The sequence below is a fragment of the Aquarana catesbeiana genome, linkage group LG03 (assembly GCF_042186555.1).
Source record: "Aquarana catesbeiana isolate 2022-GZ linkage group LG03, ASM4218655v1, whole genome shotgun sequence".
Classification (NCBI taxonomy): Eukaryota; Metazoa; Chordata; class Amphibia; order Anura; family Ranidae; genus Aquarana; species Aquarana catesbeiana.
In genome coordinates this window covers 643,681,421-643,702,439 of record NC_133326.1, presented here as the reverse complement: position 1 = coordinate 643,702,439, position 21,019 = coordinate 643,681,421, and the positions used below count along the sequence as shown (strand labels likewise).

Genomic DNA, 21,019 nt, shown 5'->3' with positions numbered 1-21,019 from the left:
TGCTGCAGAGATTGAAGGGGTGGGGGGTCAGCCTGTCAGTGCTCAGACCATATGCCGCACACTGCATCAAATTGGTCTGCATGTCTGTCATCCCAGAAGGAAGCCTCTTCTAAAGATGATGCACAAGAAAGCCTGCAAACAGTCTGCTGAAGACAAGCAGACTAAGGACATGGATTACTGGAACCATGTCCTGTGGTCTGATGAGAACAAGATAAACCTATTTGGTTCAGATGGTGTCATACGTGTGTGGCGGCAACCAGGTGAGGAGTACAAAGACAAGTGTGTCTTGCCTACAGTCAAGCATGGTTGTGGGAGTGTCATGGTCTGGGGCTGCATGAGTGCTGCCGGCACTGGGGAGCTACCATTCATTGAGGGAAACGTGAATGCCAACATGTACTGTGACATACTGAAGCAGAGCATGATCCCCTCCCTTCGGAGACTGGGCCACAGGGCAGTATTCCAACATGATAACGACCCCAAAGACACCTCCAAGATGACCACTGCCTTGCTAAAGAAGCTGAGGGTAAAGGTGATGGACTGGCCAAGCATGTCTCCAGACCTAAACCCTACTGAGCATCTGTGGGGCATCCTCAAATGGAAGGTGGAGGAGCGCAAGGTCTCTAACATCCACCAGCTCCGTGATGTCATCATGGAGATGTGGAAGGGGACTCCAGTGACAACCTGTGAAGCTCTGGTGAACTCCATGCCCAAGAGGGTTAAGGCAGTGCTGGAAAATAATGGTGGCCACACAAAATTTTGACACTTTGGGCCCAATTTGGACATTTTCACTTAGGGGTGTACTCACTTTTGTTGCCAGTGGTTTAGACATTAATGGCTGTGTGTTGATTTATTTTGAGAGGACAGCAAATTTACACTGTTCTACAAGCTGTACACTCACTACTTTACATTGTAGCAAAGTGTCATTTCTTCAGTGTTGTCACATGAAAAGATATAATAAAATATTTACAAAAATGTGAGGGGTGTACTTACTTTTGTGAGATACTGTATATCTCTTTTATCTGTTATTCTCAGAGTAGATTTGAGATTTTGCTCCCTAACCATATAGTTGGATATTTAGATTTAGATTTTTAAGAATTAATTGCCTTTTTTTTATACTTTACATATTAACTAAATTATACACCACACTTTTTTAAGGTTATTATCCGATTAATCGAAACAATAATCGGCTAACTAATCGATTATGAAAATAATCGTTAGTTGCAGCCCTAATCATGTCGCTGGCGTGTTGTCACCAATCACAGGATCGCTAGTGTGACATGGCCTTAGGCTGTAAGATTTGTTCCTGGCACTAATCATCTCACAATAGTTCCACAACTATTTTCCCCGGAAAGAAACACTACTTTAATGTACATAGTATTGAATTTATTTAACGCAGCACTGTACTGCCACAAAAAGACTTTTTGTTCTAGATACAGGTGATCATATCTTGTCTGACAGTTAAAGGTAACTTACCTGGATCTAGAAATACATTGACAATTCTAGATAAAGGTGAACCTACCTCCACTAGAGTTTATACAATACACAGTGTCTCTGTAACCAGATGTATCTGTTGTGTTCCAGAGCTGAGAATGTCTCCTTTTATATTGTAGTATTGTTGTATGCAGAACAAACAGAGGTAAAAAAGAAGGCTGGGGTGTCACTTACCTGCAAGAAAATACAGAAATAAAAAATGTAATCAAAGCATTCATTTTGACAATTTTACAATATATTTAGTATGATTTTACAGTTTCACAATACAGAGTTTTCTTAAGGTGATGTTTAACCCTTTCATGACTAAGCCTATTTCTGACATTTGGTGTTTACCTGTTAAAGTCTGTATTTTTTTGCTAGAAAATGACTTACAACCCCCAAACATTATGTATATTTTTTTTAGCAGAGAATCTAGAGAATAAAATGGCGATTGTTGCAATATTTTATGTCACACGGTATTTGTGCAGCGGTCTTTTAAACACAACTTTTTGGGGAAAAAGATACTGTCATGAATTTAAAAAAAAGAAGCAGTAAAGTTAGCCCAATTTTTTTGTATAATGTGAAAGATGATGTTACGCCGAGTAAACAGATACCAAACATGTCACGTTTTAAAATTCCACCCTCGTGGAATGGCGACAAACGACGGTACCTAAAAATATCCATAGGCGACATTTAAAAAAAAAAAAAAAGGGTTACCAGGTTAGAGTTACAGAGGAGGTCTAGTGGTAGAATTATTGCTCTCACTCTGATGATTGCGGCGATACCTCACATGTGTGATTTGAACACCGTTTACATATGCGGGTGCAACTTCCGTATGTGTTTTCTTTGCTGAGCGAGGTCACGGAGACGGGGGCGCTTTAAAAACATTTTTTATTTATTTCATTTATTTTTATTTTTTTACATTGTGTTTTTTGAAAAAAAACATTTTGATCACTTTTATTGCTGTCACAAGGAATGTAAACATCCCTTGTGACAGTAATAGGTGGTGACAGGTACTCTTTATGGAGGGATCGGGGGTCTAAAAGACCTCCAATCCCTCCATTGCACTTCAAAGTATTCAGATCGCCGAAAGTGATTCTGAATACTGTATGTTTTTTAAAAACGTAAAAGTAAACAGGAAGTGACTTTGTGATGTCACTTCCGTGTGTACAGAGAGAAGATTGGAGCAAAGTCATTTCCGGCTTCGTGCCAGTCTGTCTCTAGCCGCCGGAAGTGGCGGATCGAGGATCGGGTCTCCCGGTGGGACAGGAGGCCCGGTAAGAGCGGCGGGAGGCGGCGGGAGGGGGGATGTCCCCTCCCACTCCCCCGGGATAACCTCCTCCAGAGGTTACTAGGGGTTCTTTGAGCTGTAACTAGGGTTGCCACCTCATCTCTTTAAACCCGAACACATATGAATTACACAGGTTCTGTGGCTGATTAAGATGGTAATTAAATGCACTTGGTGCCTTATCTGCATTAAATTAGCCTCAGAACCTGTGTAATTAGGTGGCATTGTGACCAACACTGTAAGGAGGGTCTTGTTCCCATAGGCCACTAATTTTAGGAGAGTATTGTTCTCATAGGCCACCAATGTAAGAAAGGGTATTCTTCCCATAAGCTACCAATGTGAGGAGGGTATTCTTCCCATAGGCCACCAATGTAAGGAAGGGCATTCTTCACATAAGATACCAATGTGAGGAGGGTATTCTTCCCATTGGCCACCAATGTGAGGAGGGGATTCTTCCCATAGGCTACCAATGTGGGGAGTGTATTCTTCCCATAGGCCTCCAATGTAAGGAGAGTATTCTTCCCATAAGCTACCAATGTGAGGAGGGTATTCTTCCCATTGACCACCACTGTAAGGAGGGTATTCTTCACATTGGCCACCACTGTAAGGAGGGTATTCTTTCCACAGGTCACCAATGTAATGAGGGTATTCTTCCCACAGGACACCAATGTAAGGAGGGTATTCTTCCCACAGGACACCAATGTAAGGAGGGTATTCTGCCCACAGGTCACCAATGTAAGGAGGGTATCCTTCCCACAGGTCACCAATGTAAGGAGGGTATTCTTCCCACAGGACACCAATGTAAGGAGGGTTTTCTGCCCACAGGTCACCAATGTAAGGAGGGTATTCTTCCCACAGGACACCAATGTAAGGAGGGTATTCTTCCCACAGGACACCAATGTAAGGAGGGTATTCTGCCCACAGGACACCAATGTAAGGAGGGTATTCTGCCCACAGGACACCAATGTAAGGAGGGTATTCTGCCCACAGGTCACCAATGTAAGGATATTCTTCCCACAGGTCACCAATGTAAGGAGGGTATTCTTCCCACAGGACACCAATGTAAGGAGAGTATTCTGCCCACAGGACACCAATGTAAGGAGGGTATTCTGCCCACGGGTCACCAATGAAAGGAGGGTATTCTTCCCACAGGTCACCAATGTAAGGAGGGTATTCTTCCCACAGGTCACCTATGTAAGGAGGGTATTCTTCCCACAGGTCACCAATGTAGATGCTATTTTTCCCACTAACTTCAAATGATTGGTTTAAGCTTGGTTTCCAGGAGACCTGAAAAATATTTTTAGGGTTCCTCTGAGAAAAAAAGGATTCTCTATAGTATTCCTCTTCACTCCTTGCAGCTACATAAAAGGTTATTCAGGGAGATTAGATTAGGAAAGTGGTGGAAGAGCTGGGCCAGCACAGACAGTAATCAGACTCTCTAAGGAGAGGAAAACGCTATGACATGATAGAAGGGAGGAGGCACTTTTCCTAGCATGTCACTTTTCCTAGCATGTTTAAAGGTAAAATACAAGTCGATATAAAATAATTTATGGAAAAGAAAGAACATTACAAGCAACCCTTCAAAATATTCAATTTTTCGATGATTTTAACTACCATTTTAAAGTCGGTGACAGGGTCTCTTTAAGACCATAACCTCAATTCAGGTAACAAAATCCCAGCCGCCTCTCACCTTCCTCCTGAGTATTATGACATCCACTTGTCTGAATGAAAGACGCAGCAAGACGTCACTAATTTTAGTAAAGATTTCATGTAAAGCCGAGGATGTTGAATTATTTTCACTTTCTGTTTTCTAGCAATGTCCCATAAAGCATGGGCGGGGGATTAACTAGGTACACAGCACATTCTTGTACTCTGTTCAGCTCTGCACATACTGACATTATATCATTAGCACATTCCTGCAGCCCACTGAACACTCTACAGCAGCAGAAAAAGGTTAGCCTGTACCATTCATATGGGCTCTGGAAATACAGAGAATAGAATAATAATAAAAAAAAGACTTAAAGGCGCTACAGCGGCAGAAAAAGGTTGTCTTGTAACGTTTATGTGGGCTCTGGATATACACTATATTGTCAAAAGTAATGGAATCCCAGTCTTAGTCCGTAGGGTTCAATATTGATTTGTCCCACCCTTTGCAGTCATAACATCTCCAACTCTTCTGGGAAGGCTGTCCACAAGGTTGAGCCTCGGTTCACACCAGAGGCGGCACGACTTGCAGGTCGCCTCACCGAGGCGACCTGCACACGACTGCACAGGCGATTTGCAAAACGACTTCTGTATAGAAGTCTATGCAAGTCGCCCCAAGTCGCCCCCGAAGTCGTACAGGAACCTTTTTCTAAGTCGCTCCCCTTAGAACGGTTCCATTGTACTGAACGGGACGCTACTTGTCAGGCGACCTAGGTCGCCTGACAAGTCGTCCTAGTGTGAACCGAGCCTTAGGATTGTATCTATGGGAATGTTTGTCCATTCTTTCAGAAGCGCATTTGTGAGGTCAGGCACTTATGTTGAGCGAGAAGGCCTGGCTTGCAGTCTCCACTCTAATTCCTCCCATAGGTGTTCTATCAGGTTCAGATGAGATGCAGGCCAGTCAAGTTCCTCCACCCCAAACTAGCTCATCCATGTCTTTATAGACCTTGCTTTGTGCACTGGTCCAAATCATTTTTTGGAGCAGGATTATGGTGTGGGATTGTTCTTCAGGGGTTGGGTTTGGCCCCATAGTTCCAGTGAAGGGAACTCTTAAGGTGTCAGCATTTCAAGACATTTTGGCCAATTTCATGCTCCCAACTTTGTGGGAACAGTTTAGGGATGGCCTCTTCCTGTTCCAACATGACTGCACACCAGTACACAAAGCAAGGTCCATAAATACATAGATGAGCGAGTTTGGGGTGGAGAATCTTGAATGAGAGCCAGGCCTTCTGAGCTGAGACTGCAAGCCAGGCCTTCTCTTCCAACATCAGTGCCTGACCTCACAAATGCGCTTCTGGAAGAACGGTCAAACATTCCCATAGACACACTCCTAAACCTTGTGGACAAACTTCCCAGAAGAGTTGAAGCTGTTAGACCCCTTTCACATTGAGCCGCGGGCACGTTAGCGATAAAGCGCTGCTGGTTTTAGCCGTGTTTTAGCGCTGTTTAAGCAGCGCATTTCGGCCGCTAGCAAGGCACTTTTAACCCCCGCTAGCGGCCGAAGAAGGGGACAAAAGTGCCCATGTTGCGGTGCTTTCAAATTGCTTTTCAGGCTGCCCATTCATTTCGATAGGCAGGGCATTTCTACAGCGATGTATACACCGCTCCCAAACTGCCCCAAAGATGCTGCTTGCAGGACTTTCCTAATGTCCCGTAAGCGCACCGCCCCAGTGTGAAAAGTCACACTGAAATGAATGGGAGGCGATTTTCAGGCGCTTGGCAGGTGCTATTTCTAGCGCTAAAACGCCTGAAAAACGCCTCAATGTGAAAGGGGTCTAATAGCTGCAAAGGGCGGGCCAACTGAATATTGAACCCTACAGACTAAAGCCTTGTACACACGGTACGATTGTTGGACAACCGAGCGTCTGATTTTTGTCAAAAGGGGGTGTGCCGGGATCTTGTCTTGTATACTAAAGATACAGAAATTGTCGTGCCACAAACACGAACGTAGTGACGTACTACGAGGAATTTCTGCTCTTGAGCGCCACCCTTTGGGCCCCTTCTACTAATTTTGTGTTTGGTGAGCATCGATTCCGAGCATGTGTGTTTGTTCTTTCGACTTTTGTGTGACGGATTTGTGTACTGACCATACGAAAATCTGATGCGGAGCTGTGGTTTGACAAAAATGTACTAGCCTGTCATCCAACATTTATTGGCCGAAAATTGGAAAACAATTGTTGAAAGGAGCGTACTAACGGTAAGAACTTCGGACAACAGCCTGTCAACAGACAATCCCCTTCTGATTTTCGTATCGTGTGTACGAGGCTTAAGACTGGGATGCCATTAAAGTTCATGTAAGGGCAGGTGTCCCAATACTTTTGACAATACAGTGTACATGGAATAAAAAAAAAAACTTAAAGGAAAACTCCCCCTGATTTTGTTTTGCCGTTACCACTGAAAGTAAAGAAGGCCAAAGTCATTCTGTGCTGCTGCCTAGTAAATGACTCCCAGGTTTACAGTTTGCAGTTGAGCTGCATTTTTATCACCTCCCAACTGCTCCCCTTTAAGTTACAAAGGCAGAGGACAGGGGGGTACATGCCATATTCACACAGTCAAAATAACCCCCCAATGAGAGGTGCTGCCCACCAAACGTGACCCATTTGGCTGAATGCGATGTACGTCGTTGTGGCATTGTAGTGCGGGTTTTTAGGGGTTAAAACAGGTGGTGGGGAAGCAACATAACATCTCCTTACCGCCTTTTAAGTGTCCCCGGAAGGGCTATCTACCGCCGATCACTCTTTAGAGGAAACCACAAGTGTAAACAAGTCCTAACCCAGCCCTGAGAAGATTAAGAAGACTCAAAGTGTTTGCTTCAGTGGGAAACACAGAGGAAGTCATGGCTGGATGGGCTGATTGCCATTTTAAAGAAGCAGCTGCACGGGGGGGATGGAGTGGAGCATTGCTGGGATTTGTGGTTCTCTTCCTGTTGTGCCCCACTGAGGATTGGTGGGAATTGTGGTTTTGTTCCTGTTGTGTACTGCTAAGGATTGCTGGAATTTGTGGTTCTCCTTCTCTTGTGCACTACTGATGATTGGCGGGACTCGTGGTTCTGTTCCAGTTGTGTTCTAAGGATTGCTACGACTTGTGGTTCTCTTTCTGTTGTGTACTGCTAGGGATTGCTGGGACTTGTGGTTCTCTTTCTGTTGTGTACTGCTAGGAATTGCTGGGATTTGTGTTTCTCCTTCTCTTGTGCACTACTGATGATTGCTGGGATTTGTGGTTCTATTCCAGTTGTGTACTAAAGATTGTTGGGACTTGTGGTTCTCTTTATGTTGTGTACTAAGGATTGCTGGGACTTGTGGTTCTCTTTATGTTGTGTACTGCTAGGGATTGCTGGTCATTGTGGTTCTCTTCCTGTTGTGTACGGCTAGGGATTGCTGGGATTTGTGGTTCTCTTCCTGTTGTGTGCTGCTAGGGATTGCTGGGATTTGTGGTTCTCTTTCTGTTGTATACTGATAGGGATTGCTGGGACTTGTGGTTCTCTTCCTGTTGTGTACTTCTAGGGATTGCTGGTCATTGTGGTTCTCTTCCTGTTGTGTACTGCTAGGGATTGCTGGGATTTGTGTTTTTTTTTTCTGTTGTGTACTGCTAGGGATTGGTGGGACTTGTGGTTCTCTTCCTGTTGTGTAATACTAAGGATTGCTGGGATTTTTGGTTTTCTTTCTGTTGTGCACTACTGAGGATTACTGGGATGGTTGTGTTCTAGTTGTGTACTGCTAAGAATTGCTGGGACTGCCCTGTATGTTACTACAGGACTGCCTGGTCACTGGGGCTTGTAGTCCTCCAGGCCCTGGACTTCTATTATGTGAATTATTGGAACTTTGCACCCCACTTGTTATGCTGGCCTTACCTAGTCCTGCCCCCCCCCCCAATACTGTGTACTGAAGTACCCTCAAGTAACCCCCACAAGCCGGGCCTTGTGTGCTTCATCTCCTATTTCATCACAACATTGCCCAATATGACAAACGCCTTTTACTGTCAGCGCTGTGAACTGTCACAAGGAGGATGATCACTTCTGGCCTGCTATAGTTATTATTATTATTATTATTATTATAATACAGGATTTATATAATGCCAACAAATTGACAATACAGTTACAATACAAAAAAATACAACAGGGTTAAGAGGGCCCTGCTCACAAGAGCTTACAATCTAATAGAGGTTACGCTCTTGCACCACTGTAGTCAGTGCGCCTTGTTGCGTCTTTTTGTTTTCAGACCAATCAATGCTTTTCCCCTGTCTGCTTAGCATCCCCAACGCCAGTGTAATAACTTTATTAACTCGACAAGTTCACTTGAAGCATGCAGTAGTGCGTCTGTCTCTGCTCCTATTATGGGATAAAGTCGGCTATCGGCCAAAAAAAAAAAAATCAATCTTTTCGATTTTGCAATGGAAACTATCAGGCTGATTGTGCAAATGCTGGGCTGGACCGCCTTCTAGTGCGGCACACTTACACACACGTGTGTGTGTATGAATACATGGCTGTGAGTGGGTGGATAAGTACACATTACTTCCATCTACAGGGTAAAGGTAATTTCTATGGTAGATAATGGGCATAATATATAACAAGCTCCCACCATGAAGAGGCGCAGCATAGGAATCATAAACAGAGATGTGCTCATAGTCGTAGAAGAAGCAGGAACACCCTGCTAACCACATATCATGTCATGCATCTGATATGTAATAGAGATAGAGACTAAATCACATTTAACATACTAACAACATGCACTGCGGCTGCAGGAAACACGTCAATTCCACCCAAAGACGCTCTGCTTCTCATAGAAGCCAAGAGGCCAAGGCTGACCCATTTATATCGAGTAATACACAGAGAGATTAGAGAAGAGATATAGGCCTGAGAGCCTGAAATTACAATATCCACTACAAGGGGAGTCTGCATTAGATTGGCTGCCCTGAAGCAAGACTTACAAGATTAGATAAGCCATAAGCAATGGAGGTCATTTTAGATCGGATGTGTGGTAAGTTTCTATACTAGGATCAATTCTTTATTAAAATTAACTTGCAGTTTTAAAACTGAACTCCAAGTACACAGCTAAAAACACAGATAAAATACATACAGTCATGTGCAAAAATTTTTTTCACCATATCTGAACTAGGGTGACCACATGTCCCGGATTGCCCGGGACAGTCCCGCATTGCCCGGGACAGTCCCGCATTGCCCGGGACAGTCCCACACTTTGCAGGTCTATCCCGGGTCCCGGGCACCTTCATTCCGGGACAATACAGTGATCTGGAATACAGTAGGGATCCTAGCTGTCACTGGATGTGAGGCTGCCTGCTGTGTATCAGCTTGCGGTGGAACTGTAACTGACACCGAGCAGCCGCACAGCCCCACCCAGGACACACCTTCTGCTCAACCCCCCTCTCCAGGCGTAGCAGAGCCGCCGTCCCACTGTATGACACCAGTCACAGTCCAACGCTCTCTGAACCCCAGGCCCGCCAGGCTTCGGTGCCATTCACCCCGGTATGTGTGTGTTGGTGTAGCACAGCTGAGCCCTCTGTTTCCACTGGGCTTTATGAAATGGGCTGAAACTCCGGGGGAGCGGCTTCCAGAAAAGCTGCTGCTGCACCCCTTGTGCTATCTATACACTTGACAATTTTGTTGACAGTTTTGGAGCTAAAGATGTAACACCCTCTGCGCCCCCCCCCCCCACCCCAACTAGTGAAGAACTACAGGTCCCAGCATGAACCTGTGAAATCTATGGGGTCATACCCTTAGATTTAAGTCAGAAATTTGTTTTTTTGTGGTCCCCTCAAATACTGTCTTCAGTTTACAGCAAGCGTGTCCACTTTTACTGAAAACTTTATCTTTGATCAGTGTTTAGGAACACAGTTCTAGAAGGCCTGGTCTTTACCTATTCAATAGCAAACTGTTATCTTGCTCGGATGTGGGTTTTTTTTTTTTTTTTTGGCAAGAGACTTTTTCTTAACACACCTCCCTTGCAGGTTGAATTGGTGCCATCTCTTTCTGATTGCAGATTAATGCACTTTGACCCCAACTGTTGCAAGAGCTATCTGAACATCCTGCAATCAATTTTAGGGTTCTTAGAGACGTCTTTAAACATCAAACTGTCAGCTCTTGGGACTAATTTGCTGGACTGACCAGTTCTGAACCAATTAGCCATTGTTTAAAATCTATGCCACTTATAGGTTATTTTCCTTACAGTGGAGTGATTTGTTTCAAATCATTTGATTGTCTTTTTAAATCCTTTGTCAGACTTATAGACATTCACATCTTTCTTTCTGAGGGCCTTAGAGAGTTCTATTGATTTTGGCATTATGACACCACGCACGTCAATGGCAAAGTGAACACCAGACCCTAGACGTCTGAGGTCTAATTAACTTCCAAAGGAGATTCTGATTGTTGGCACCTAACCTGGAACACCAGATTCTAATTTCATGGATCTGAAATTATGTGGTAAATGTATGGGGTGTACTTACTTTCTCTGTATGAAAAATGTGCATTTTCATTCATTTAGAACATGATAAATGAATACATGATGCCAGTTGTACGTGTCTATTGCTCATGTATTTCACCTTTATCTACAGGCTAAATCTAAATCAAGATCTTACTGTATGTTTGCATGTTCAGCATTAATATATCTGTTGTATTAGCCTGGAGTTCAGTTTTAAAGCAAACATAAAGACATGAAAAGGTAGGTGCTTGCCCAGGTTTGTTTCCCCAAATACAAAGGCTTTAGTGTATGTTGGAGGGGGGGGGGTGATTAGCCTTGCCCTTCTGGTACATGGCAGGAGATAAGAGTTTAGGTCAGGGGTGCTCAACCTTTTGATGAGCGCAGGCCACTTAAGTGATTTGGTAACCGGTCGCGGGCTACAATGAAATTTTTTATTTTGAATAACATAATGAAGATTTTAAACCATCGGGATCATCATTTTCCTTGAGAACTATCCCTGTTGGATGTCTATTCACTATTCATTCACAAAAGTCACATTTTTTATTAGCCAGATCACCATTTATCCCACTCTTATGCTCTGGTGTGACCAGCCAAAAAAGCTCTGGACCAGTGCTGCAGCCGTCGCTATATCAGGGTCTTTGCAGCCATCTCTTGAATTGCCAAAACAGAGACTGTGGGCAAATTAAACAAGGGGTCTCTAAACTTTCAAAAACAAAGGGCTAGTTTACTGCTCTTCAAACTTTAGGGGGGGCCAGACTGTGGCCAGTGGGAGTAGAATTTGCCCTGGCATTGGTGGGAGTAAACAGTGCCAAAGGCTTGGTGGTCAGTGGGAATAAAAAAAAAAAAATTACATCATTGGTGTCAGTGGAGGGAATAGTGCCCCATCATTAGTGTCAGTGGAGGGAATAGTGGCCCATCATTAGTATCAGTGGAAGGAATAGTGCCTCATCATTGGTGTCAGTGGGAGAAATAGTGTCCCATCAATGGGAGGAATAGTGTCCCATCATTGGTATCAGCGGAAGGAATAGTGTCCCATCATTGGTGTCGGTTGGAGAAAGAGTGCATTATATCAGTGGAAGGAATAGTGCCCCAAAAGCCAGATAAAGGTATGCAAAGGGCCACATCCACTGGACCGGCAGTTTGTAGACCTCTGAGCTGAACAAAAAACAACAGACTAGGGAAGCACATGCTCTAGTAGTGCAATAAACTTCTTTATTAAGCAAAGATAAAATGGCACATAATGCACTCACATGCTCCGAGAATGATACCAAGCTCATCACACAACTGTGAAAATCCACCTTCAAAACCCCTCTATCGATGCCACTAGATGTTATCCACTCGCTAAAGGCTCCTCTCAACGTGTCTATGTGTTAGGAAGGAGAAGCGCAGGGAGTCAGCCGCAATAACGGCTTGTGTATGACAGCCGGTGAGGTTATGGAGGACTGGCAGTCATTCAGTAGAGCGGCGTGCACCTAAAGAAGGCTTTGCGGGTTGCCATAGGTTTGAGGTCATGGGCCACATCAGATGGCTCCACGGGCCACAGGTTGAGCATACCTGGTCTAGGTAATGGGAGAGTTTGGTGGTGGGTGGGGCGTTCAATAATGTTCTGAATGGGTTGCAGTGCCTTGTAGTGACATAGGGTGTGGAGGAACCACAGCAACAATCCTGGAAGTGTTGGATGCTGAAGAATACTGTTTGGAAGCTTCAATGCTGAAACGGAGGGAAGTTAGAAGGCATATGCTGCCTGAGAGGTGAGTCTAATACCTCTTCTACAGCAGACACCTGGATTTAGGATTTGTTTGAGACTTGACAGGATCACTTTAAATACTATGCAAGGATTAGAGTATAGCCTCATGTGATAAAAGGTGAATGGTCTTAGATACGTACCATCATCCAAATTAATATAAAGAAACAAAATGGAGTTTTTTTTTTGGTTCCTCCTTCATCGCCCTCCTCTTCCCTTGGCTCCCTCCTCCTTCCTTCACTTTCTCTCTCTCTCCCCCCTTCCCTCCTTGGCTTTCTCCTCCCCCCTTCCCTTCTCCCCCCCCCCCCCAGTTTTCCTTCCCCTGCCTTCTCTGCCCACTCTTTTCTTTCTCTCCCTCCTTCCTCCCTCGCCTTTCTTTGCCCCCTCCCTCTCCTCCCCGCCCTTTTTTCCCCCCCTCGTTCCTCCCTTTTTCTCCCCTTATTATGTTAATTGACAATTATCATGTATCTTCAAACCAGCCTACTCATCAGGCCCCCCCACCTATTTCATATCTGTGTATGCTTTCTACTTACGGTATTTAGAGTAATTCCGCACAATCCCCCTTGTTCGCCGGGGGGGGGGGGGGGATTTAGTGGGGTGGCCTGGCACATGATCACCTATTTATAGGGTAAGCTAGTCCTTTATATTATAATTTGGTTATTTTTTCCATTTTTTACATGCTGTATTACGATTATTGTACTTATTGTACTTGTGTTTTTATTATATTATCTGTTTCATAGATTGGTCCTCCTGAGGAAGCGGTAACCCCGCGAAACTAGTCGAGACACAGACCATTCTATATGTTATAACAACAGATATTTCTTGGGGAAATCCTGAGCTTCTGTTTTCTAATTTTAATAAGTATACTATGTATTTTCCTTTTTGCAATAAACCTTTTTTTATATAATTTGTATACTGTTGTCAATCAGTACCGAGATAGTCCAGCTACTTTAGGGTGGGACTGTCATGGTGTCAACATCAGCCACTTTAAATACTAGATGCACACACGTCAATTATTCATTTTTTCTTTCATTGAGTTTTTATTTGCACATGGGACTATTTTCTATTGATGAATTACACTCACTAAAGCAGGCCATAGATGGATCAAACTTCAGTCAGTTCAGCAGGGACTAGCTAAATTTCGATCCATGTGTGGGCACCCCTGCTTGTTCTCAGCAACCACTGATCGGTGTAATCTAACAGCGGAGCAGTCCTGGCTGTCAGAATACAATGGCACATTCCTCCATCCACTTCACTTGTGTCATAGCTTCCAACTGTCCAACGAAGTCCCTCTGTCCCTCTTTCCTCCTCATTTGTCCCTCATTTTTGGTCTGATCTATATAATTGTATAAAAAAATGCACTATTTATCTATCCAAAAGTCATATCTATGGCCAGTTTTATTGCTACTAAAATTATATAAAACATTTTATTCACTCTACTTTTTATATTCTGCATGCTTCAATAGAGCAAACCTAAAAAAACTGACTATAATACACACTAAAAGACAAATGTGCAATGCTCTAGCACAGGGGGCTCAACCCGTGGCCCTCCAAGCCCTCTGATGTGACCCTCAACCTCAAACTGAATGCAGGAGTTTTGGTGTGCACCACCCCTGCAAGATATAATAGAAGTCTATGGCAAAGAGCAGCTAACCCTTAGGAAAGCTGCAGGTGCACTGCGCAGGTAAGCCGCAGCGCATTAGTGTGAAAGCAGCCTTATAGAGGGCTCAAGGCTTGTTTATATTTGTGGTTTGGGGGTGCAGTAAAACCCCATAGTTGAGATGTCTTTTTACCAAACCCCTCCCCCCAAATCACTGATCTAGAGTCAGGGGTTGCAATGGGCCTCCGGTGGGCCTGTGCGGTCTTCTTGTCAAATTCTGTTTTACACTTGGACAGGAGGGGCGGCAGGGGCAACATATACAGGAACCGATCCATACATGCTAGAGCGAGAAGAAGAGTGAAGAGTGAGGGCCACTTAAGTGATTTAGTAATCGGTCGCAGGCCGCAATGAAATTAAACCGTTCAAAATGTAGGATTTTTTATTTGAATAGCACAATGAAGATCCTCCTGCAACTGCTGAAAGATGGCTTCTCCACCTCTCCCTCCCACCGGCATTCAGAAGCTTCAGGAGGAAAATTTTCATTGTGCTATTCAAAATTCAAAATGAAAAATTTTGAACCATTTCATTGCGGCCCACGACCGGCACCAAATCACTTAAGTGGCCCTTGCTCTTCAAAAGGTTGAGCACCCCTGCTCTAGCCTCTATGTACTACTACTTCTACTGGACTGTTCTGAACATTAGTTCGCTATGTTATTACTTTGGATGTGTCCAATGGTTGGCCGGTTGTATTCTCATGCCTTTATTCCTGCCTACTCGTAAAAACTTAATGAAGAATATTTAAAATAAAAACTGAAAACTTTTTATGAAATCGAATCCTTTTTTAAAATTCAAACTTTGTAAAATATAAAGCTACTGAAATATGCTGAGAGACAAGTGGACATTTCATAGATCCAATCAGAATGTCTCAACAGTCGGATTACTGAATAACCACACCGAGACAAGTATAGACACGCCTACCTACTGGCATTGAAATGGTGAGGAGCAAGAGGCATTGAGCAGAAGTTCTTCACATTTCCGACTTACAAAAAATGAATTTCATTACTGCAGGAACCAACCAGCAGCTACTTCCCATACTCTTCTGGTTTACAACAATGTGGCCTCGTGTCAGAGAGTCTGAAGGAAAGTGTCAATTCTCCCACACTGTTCTTACATTTATGTATTTCCCATTATATACAGTATACTATTTGTACTACATGTGTATTTTAAGACAAGCTAATGGAAAGGCGGTATAGTAGTTCTTGGTGCGGTTTTCAGGGAGTGGCTCTTGGCACTGAGAACAAGTGACAACTGCCATAGCCGTCAATATGTAGTAAATCTATCCTACACTAAAATGCTTCCAAGCATTTAACCCTTTCCCTTAACCCGGCCTCAAAAGCAAACCTGTGCTTTGCTCAACCAGGGCGAATGTAAAAAAACCCAAAAAACATGCATACTCACCTAGATGGTTGTAGCATTTATCCGATGCTACAGTTGTCCCCCACCAGCTGTACACCGAGAACTAAATGATCAAATGCCGCTGATCACTCAATTCTCAGGTCCGCTCTGAGCACAGAGTGTTGACTGTCAGTCACTGGCTCTGTGCTCTGCCCCTCCAGCGCTCACTGGAGGGCTGGGCTGTGGAGGGGGTGGGAGAGGCTGGCTCTGGCTCTCAGTGGCACACTGAGAGCCTGAGCCAGCTGTTGGCCGGGCATCTGGGTCCATCCCAACATAATTATCAGGATTAGGATTGCTCCCTTATCTTTAAGCCAAACCTGAACACTTTAGAGGCCTGGCATAGGCGTGCGCACAGGTTGTGCCAGGTGTGCCTGGGCACACCCTAATCACCCCATTAGCATTATCCAGGGACAGCACCAGGTGGGTGGTTGAGGGTGCCAGTGACCAGTGTAAATGCCCTCATTATATTAAAGGCTAGGTTCAACACTAGGAACACGTTACACCCATATTTAGGGCGTAACATAATATGCTCCCTATCAACTGTCTCCCACCACCAGAACCTCCTTTCTGTGACGGCAGGTGGCGTTCGTGTGTTTGAGATTTGGGGTGCACACCCTAATGCAATAGGCTGCGCACACCTATGAGGCCTGGGATACCTTTGGGTGCCCTAAGGAGAATAGTGATGTGGCGTATACAGCATGCCGGAGCATACAGTGAGTGTGGTCAAATTGCTCACGCTGACATCATCGTCCTGCCCCCCAGTGATGCCCAACCTATCCCCAGACAGCCGCCCGCAGCTCCCGTACGGCAACAATTTTATGTGTGACTATCGGATTTGTGTGGGACTATCTTGGTTACTTGGTGAGCCACAGCCCAGTCTGAATAGTGTGTCTGGGTTTCAGTCCGCCTTAAACCAGGACACATGATTTAAAACCTGGACTGTCCGGGTGAATCCCGGACAGGGGGCAACCCTAGGTGGCATCCTTGCACAGCCTGAAACGGCTTTGTGCTCAGCCAACAGCGGGCTAAAGCTGAATCTGGGTCACAGGAGAGCCTTGAAGAGCCAAACGAGCCTTGGTCATACTTCTCCCTGTCTTCAGAAACACATATCTAATCACCCTTTCTTCATTCCTAAGCCACTTTGCTCAGCTGCCTGGTGCACGAGAAGCCACCATTTGTAAGCAAAAGATCACTGAAGTCACAGCTTATACAAGTCTATGGCACAGTTGCAAGGTAAGTAAACATCTAGAGAGGGAGCAAAAAGGCCTTGTTCACACCATGTTTATTGAGCTGCGTTTTTCTGATGTTCCAATTTTTTTCTGTTTTAACACTTAAAAGCCACGAAAAAATGGGTTTGGATTATCGGTTGAATATCAAAAGAAAAACCTTCAGTAACACAGACAATGCAGAACCAGAAAGTTTTCAGCATGCAAGCAAACATATAGTATTAATCAAGTTCCCTTGCAACTGACGGCAGCTAGAGTATACTGAGATTTGCATCAATGACAGTTTGTAGCCTTGGAGCCCACCACTCCCTGACTAGGGTTGCCACCTGTCCAGGATTCACCCGGACAGTTCGGATTTGGAATCATGCGTCCGGGTTTCAGACTGCCTGAAACCCGGACACATTTTTTAGACTGGACTATGGCTTCCCAGCAAGGTAGCTGGTTGCAGTTGTCTAGGCTGAGAGTGTCTGTTACACTCTTTCACACTGCCCAAAGCCAGCATTAACAATCCCCCCCCCCAAACACACACACAGACAGGAGAGGAGAGAGGACGCGATCCGCACCTCTTCCCCCCACCCCTACCCCTCTGTGTCTGCCCACACTCCAATCCCCGGCGCTGTGCCTCAGAACAGAAAAGTAGGTTGGGGCGGGAAATTTGAAGTCCAGCAGCTTCCGATACATCTGGATGAGAGGTGCTGACTGCCAAGGGGTGAGTGAGCTCACCATCCGTCCCTGTCTGTGACTGAAGTCTCCTCCCTACTCTCTCCTGTCTATGAGTAAGTACACTAAGGTAAATCAGGGTACTCAGAGCACCCCTTACATCAGAGCAATGTTTCTCAACTCCAGTCCTCAAGGCGCACCAACAGGTCATGTTTTCAGGATTTCCACTATTTTGCACAGGTGATTTGATCAGTTTCACTGCCTTAGTAATTACTAAAGCTGTTTAAACTGAGGGAAATCCTGAAAACATGACCTGTTGGTGCGCCTTGAGGACTGGAGTTGAGAAACACTGCATCAGAGTTCTCAGCGTTCCCCCTTAAATCAGGGTTCCCAGAGCATCCCTTATGTTAGAGTTCTCCCTTACATCAGAGTTTTCAGAGTCCCCTCTTACAGTGAAAGGGAACTCTGTGAGTTCAGATGTAAAAGGGGAACTCTGTGGATTCTGATGTCAAGGTGGACTCTTGTTCTTAACTACATATGATTAGAAATGTTATTTAATAGCAAAATATATGTATAGTTTATACTATAAAAAAAAATGCTTTGAGCCACTAAAGTGTTCGGGTTTGACTTGAAGAAAAGGTGGCAACCCTATCCCTGACACCCCATTTGACTGTTGTATTTCTTGATAGGGACAGCACTACCAGACGGATCAACCCTACAACATCTGACTTGGAGCGAGTTCCCCAGGCTGGCTTTTGGCTTCTGGTGCCTTCCTCATGCAGCCAATTCTTGGAAAATTCGAGTGCCCCAACCCCAGACTAGAACAGTTATCAAAGTGTCAGGAGGAGCAAAACAGTCCCAGACAGCACCGGCTAATGCCAAAGCACCACAATAATGCTGCAAGGCTGGTTCCCCAGCAACCAATGGCAACATTCATGGAAGGAAGCTGGAAAGTATATGCTAGTGCCAGGGAACAGTCAACAGGGTACTTACTACCCACATCCTTTATGCCAAGTTTAATAGAGAACTTCCGTCAGCAGTTTGAATACTTTATTTCCTAAATAGTTTTAGCACGAGTCAAAAATGTTTAAGGAACTTTGAACACTTTGAACATTTCTTTAAAGAGGAACTGCAGTCTGCTCACATAATTTGTGATAAAAACATCTTTGCCATTCCGAAGCTTCCCTCCAACCACTTTGCATATTATTTTATATATATTGTGACTCTGTACTTACCAAATATGCTGCAGAAATCTCCCTTCACCGAGTCTGGTTGCAATCATTTTAACTGTGGGCCGCTGAAGCTGCTGCCTGTTCACTTCCTGGATTTACAGAGACACACAGAGGCACACCTCCAGCTCTGCAGCTCTCATTGGCCCTCCTAGGACTCATCCCCCCTCCCTTCCTGGCAAACTCTCACAAGAGTGAGAGAGAGTTGTGCATGATGTCATAAACCTAGGCTTTTTTCCAGACAAGAAACAGGAAGTGGGCTGTATAAGGGATTTACTGGCAGAAAAAAAAATGTTTTACTATCCAAAGTTAAAACAACAAGGGCAGAAGATTTAATAGATGGAAAGATGAAAAAATGACTGAAGTTCCACTTTAAAGTGGAACTCCATTCAGTGCCCTTTATTTACCTTGATAGACTGGGGAAGAGTTAATTCCCCTCTGGGCCATTATTGCTGCAATGTGGGTTACCCCCAACCCTTGTGTAGAGCCGGGCAATTTTCTAAAAAAAAAAAAAAAAAAAACTCGATTCACGATTCAAAATTTAAGCAAATCGATTTTTTTAGATTTTTTCTTTTTTCACTGCGCCGGTCCTGAGGAGCTGCAGGCAGGAGTTTTTAGGCAAGCCCGCGGCTTCGGCCTAGTCCTAGCCCGCAGCTCCTCAGGACCGGCGCAGTGAAAAAAGAAAAAATCTAAAAAAATCGATTTGCTTAAATTTTGAATCAACTCGATTCAAGATGTAAATCGATTTTTTTCCCCAGCCCTTGTTGTGATAACCAACGCTTCACTGTGTGGAAAACTTTCTTAGGTCCTCTCGTAAATCCACTCTAGATATATATCTTGGGAGATACCACTAGACTTCTTTGATCTTATTTCACCAGTTCCCTAGTCACCAGTCACCAGCCTTCTAGTGAATATAATCCATAGTATTATATAGAACAGGCATTCCAAAGAAGAGAAACTGGCAGTTTATCTGAAATTAGAACTCTGGCAAGACCAGGAATGAAGGGTGAACCCCCCACCTGGGTCACAGACATCAAATAAACAGTAATTATATTATAGTCACCATCACACCATGTTGCTCAGAGAGGAGCACACTTTAAGTGGAACTCCAGCAAATTTTTTTATTTTATTACACTAAGGCAGGGTTTCTCAACCACAGTTCCATGGAATCCTAGGGTTTCTCCAGAGGGTGCTAGGGGATCCTTGAGCAATTAGCAAATTTGGCCTCTCAGATAAGTTCCCACTGACACCATTGATCTTTTTAGGTCTGTAAGGGGGTAATTCTTCCCAATACCCACAAGTGTAAGGAGCGTTCTTCCTACTGACCATCACATTAATGCATAACGAGCTGTAGATATAGACATTTTTAGCAGGGGTTCCCTGAGACCGGAAAGTTATTTCCAGGGTTCCTCTGTGCTGAGAAGAATGAGAAAGGCTACACTAGGGGATGAGGTGGCTAAAAATAAATAAAAGATGGCATTCTAGATCCAGAATCCATCTAGATAACCATTTGATTTGTCACAAAGATCATTTGATAACTTTTAAGGAGCATCTACTGTACATATACTTCATGAGCTTACTTGACACCAGGGGCGTCGCTAGGGGGTGGCTTTTGGGGCTACAGCCCTGAATCTGGGGCCAATAGCTCCGGGTCTCTGCAGGGGTCCCCAAAGGGGAGGGGAGGCTCTCTGGGGACCCTTATGTAAGTGGGGGGCTCTCTGGGGACCCTGATGCAAGGAAGAGGCTCTCTGGGGACCCTGATTTTAAGGCAGAGGCTCTCTAGGGACCCAGATTTAAGGGGGAGGCTCTTTGGGGACCCTAATGTAAGGGGGGCTCTCTGGGAACCCTGATGTAAGTGGGGGTGGCCCTCTGGGTACCCTAATGAAAGGGGGAGGCTCTCTGAGGACTCCGATGTAAGGAGGAGGCTCTCTGGGGACCCTGATGTAAGTGAGGGCTCTCTGGGGACCCTTATGTAAGGGGGGCTCTCTGGGGACCCTGATGTAAGGGGGCTCTTTGGGGACCCTAATGTAAGGGGGGCTCTCTGGGAACCCTGATGTAAGTGGGGGTGGCCCTCTGGGTACCCTAATGAAAGGGGGAGGCTCTCTGAGGACTCTGATGTAAGGAGGAGGCTCTCTGGGGACCCTGATGTAAGTGGGGGCTCTCTGGGGACCCTGATGTAAGTGGGGTCTTTCTGGGGACCCTGATGTAA

At 44.7% G+C, this 21,019-nt stretch overlaps 1 protein-coding gene across 2 annotated transcripts in view; it reads right to left on the bottom strand.

The window, feature by feature from the left end:
- Nucleotides 1-21,019, bottom strand: part of PDE4A (phosphodiesterase 4A) — a 494,628-nt gene that overhangs the window by 232,587 nt on the left and 241,022 nt on the right. The gene's annotated exons all lie outside the window — the stretch shown is intronic.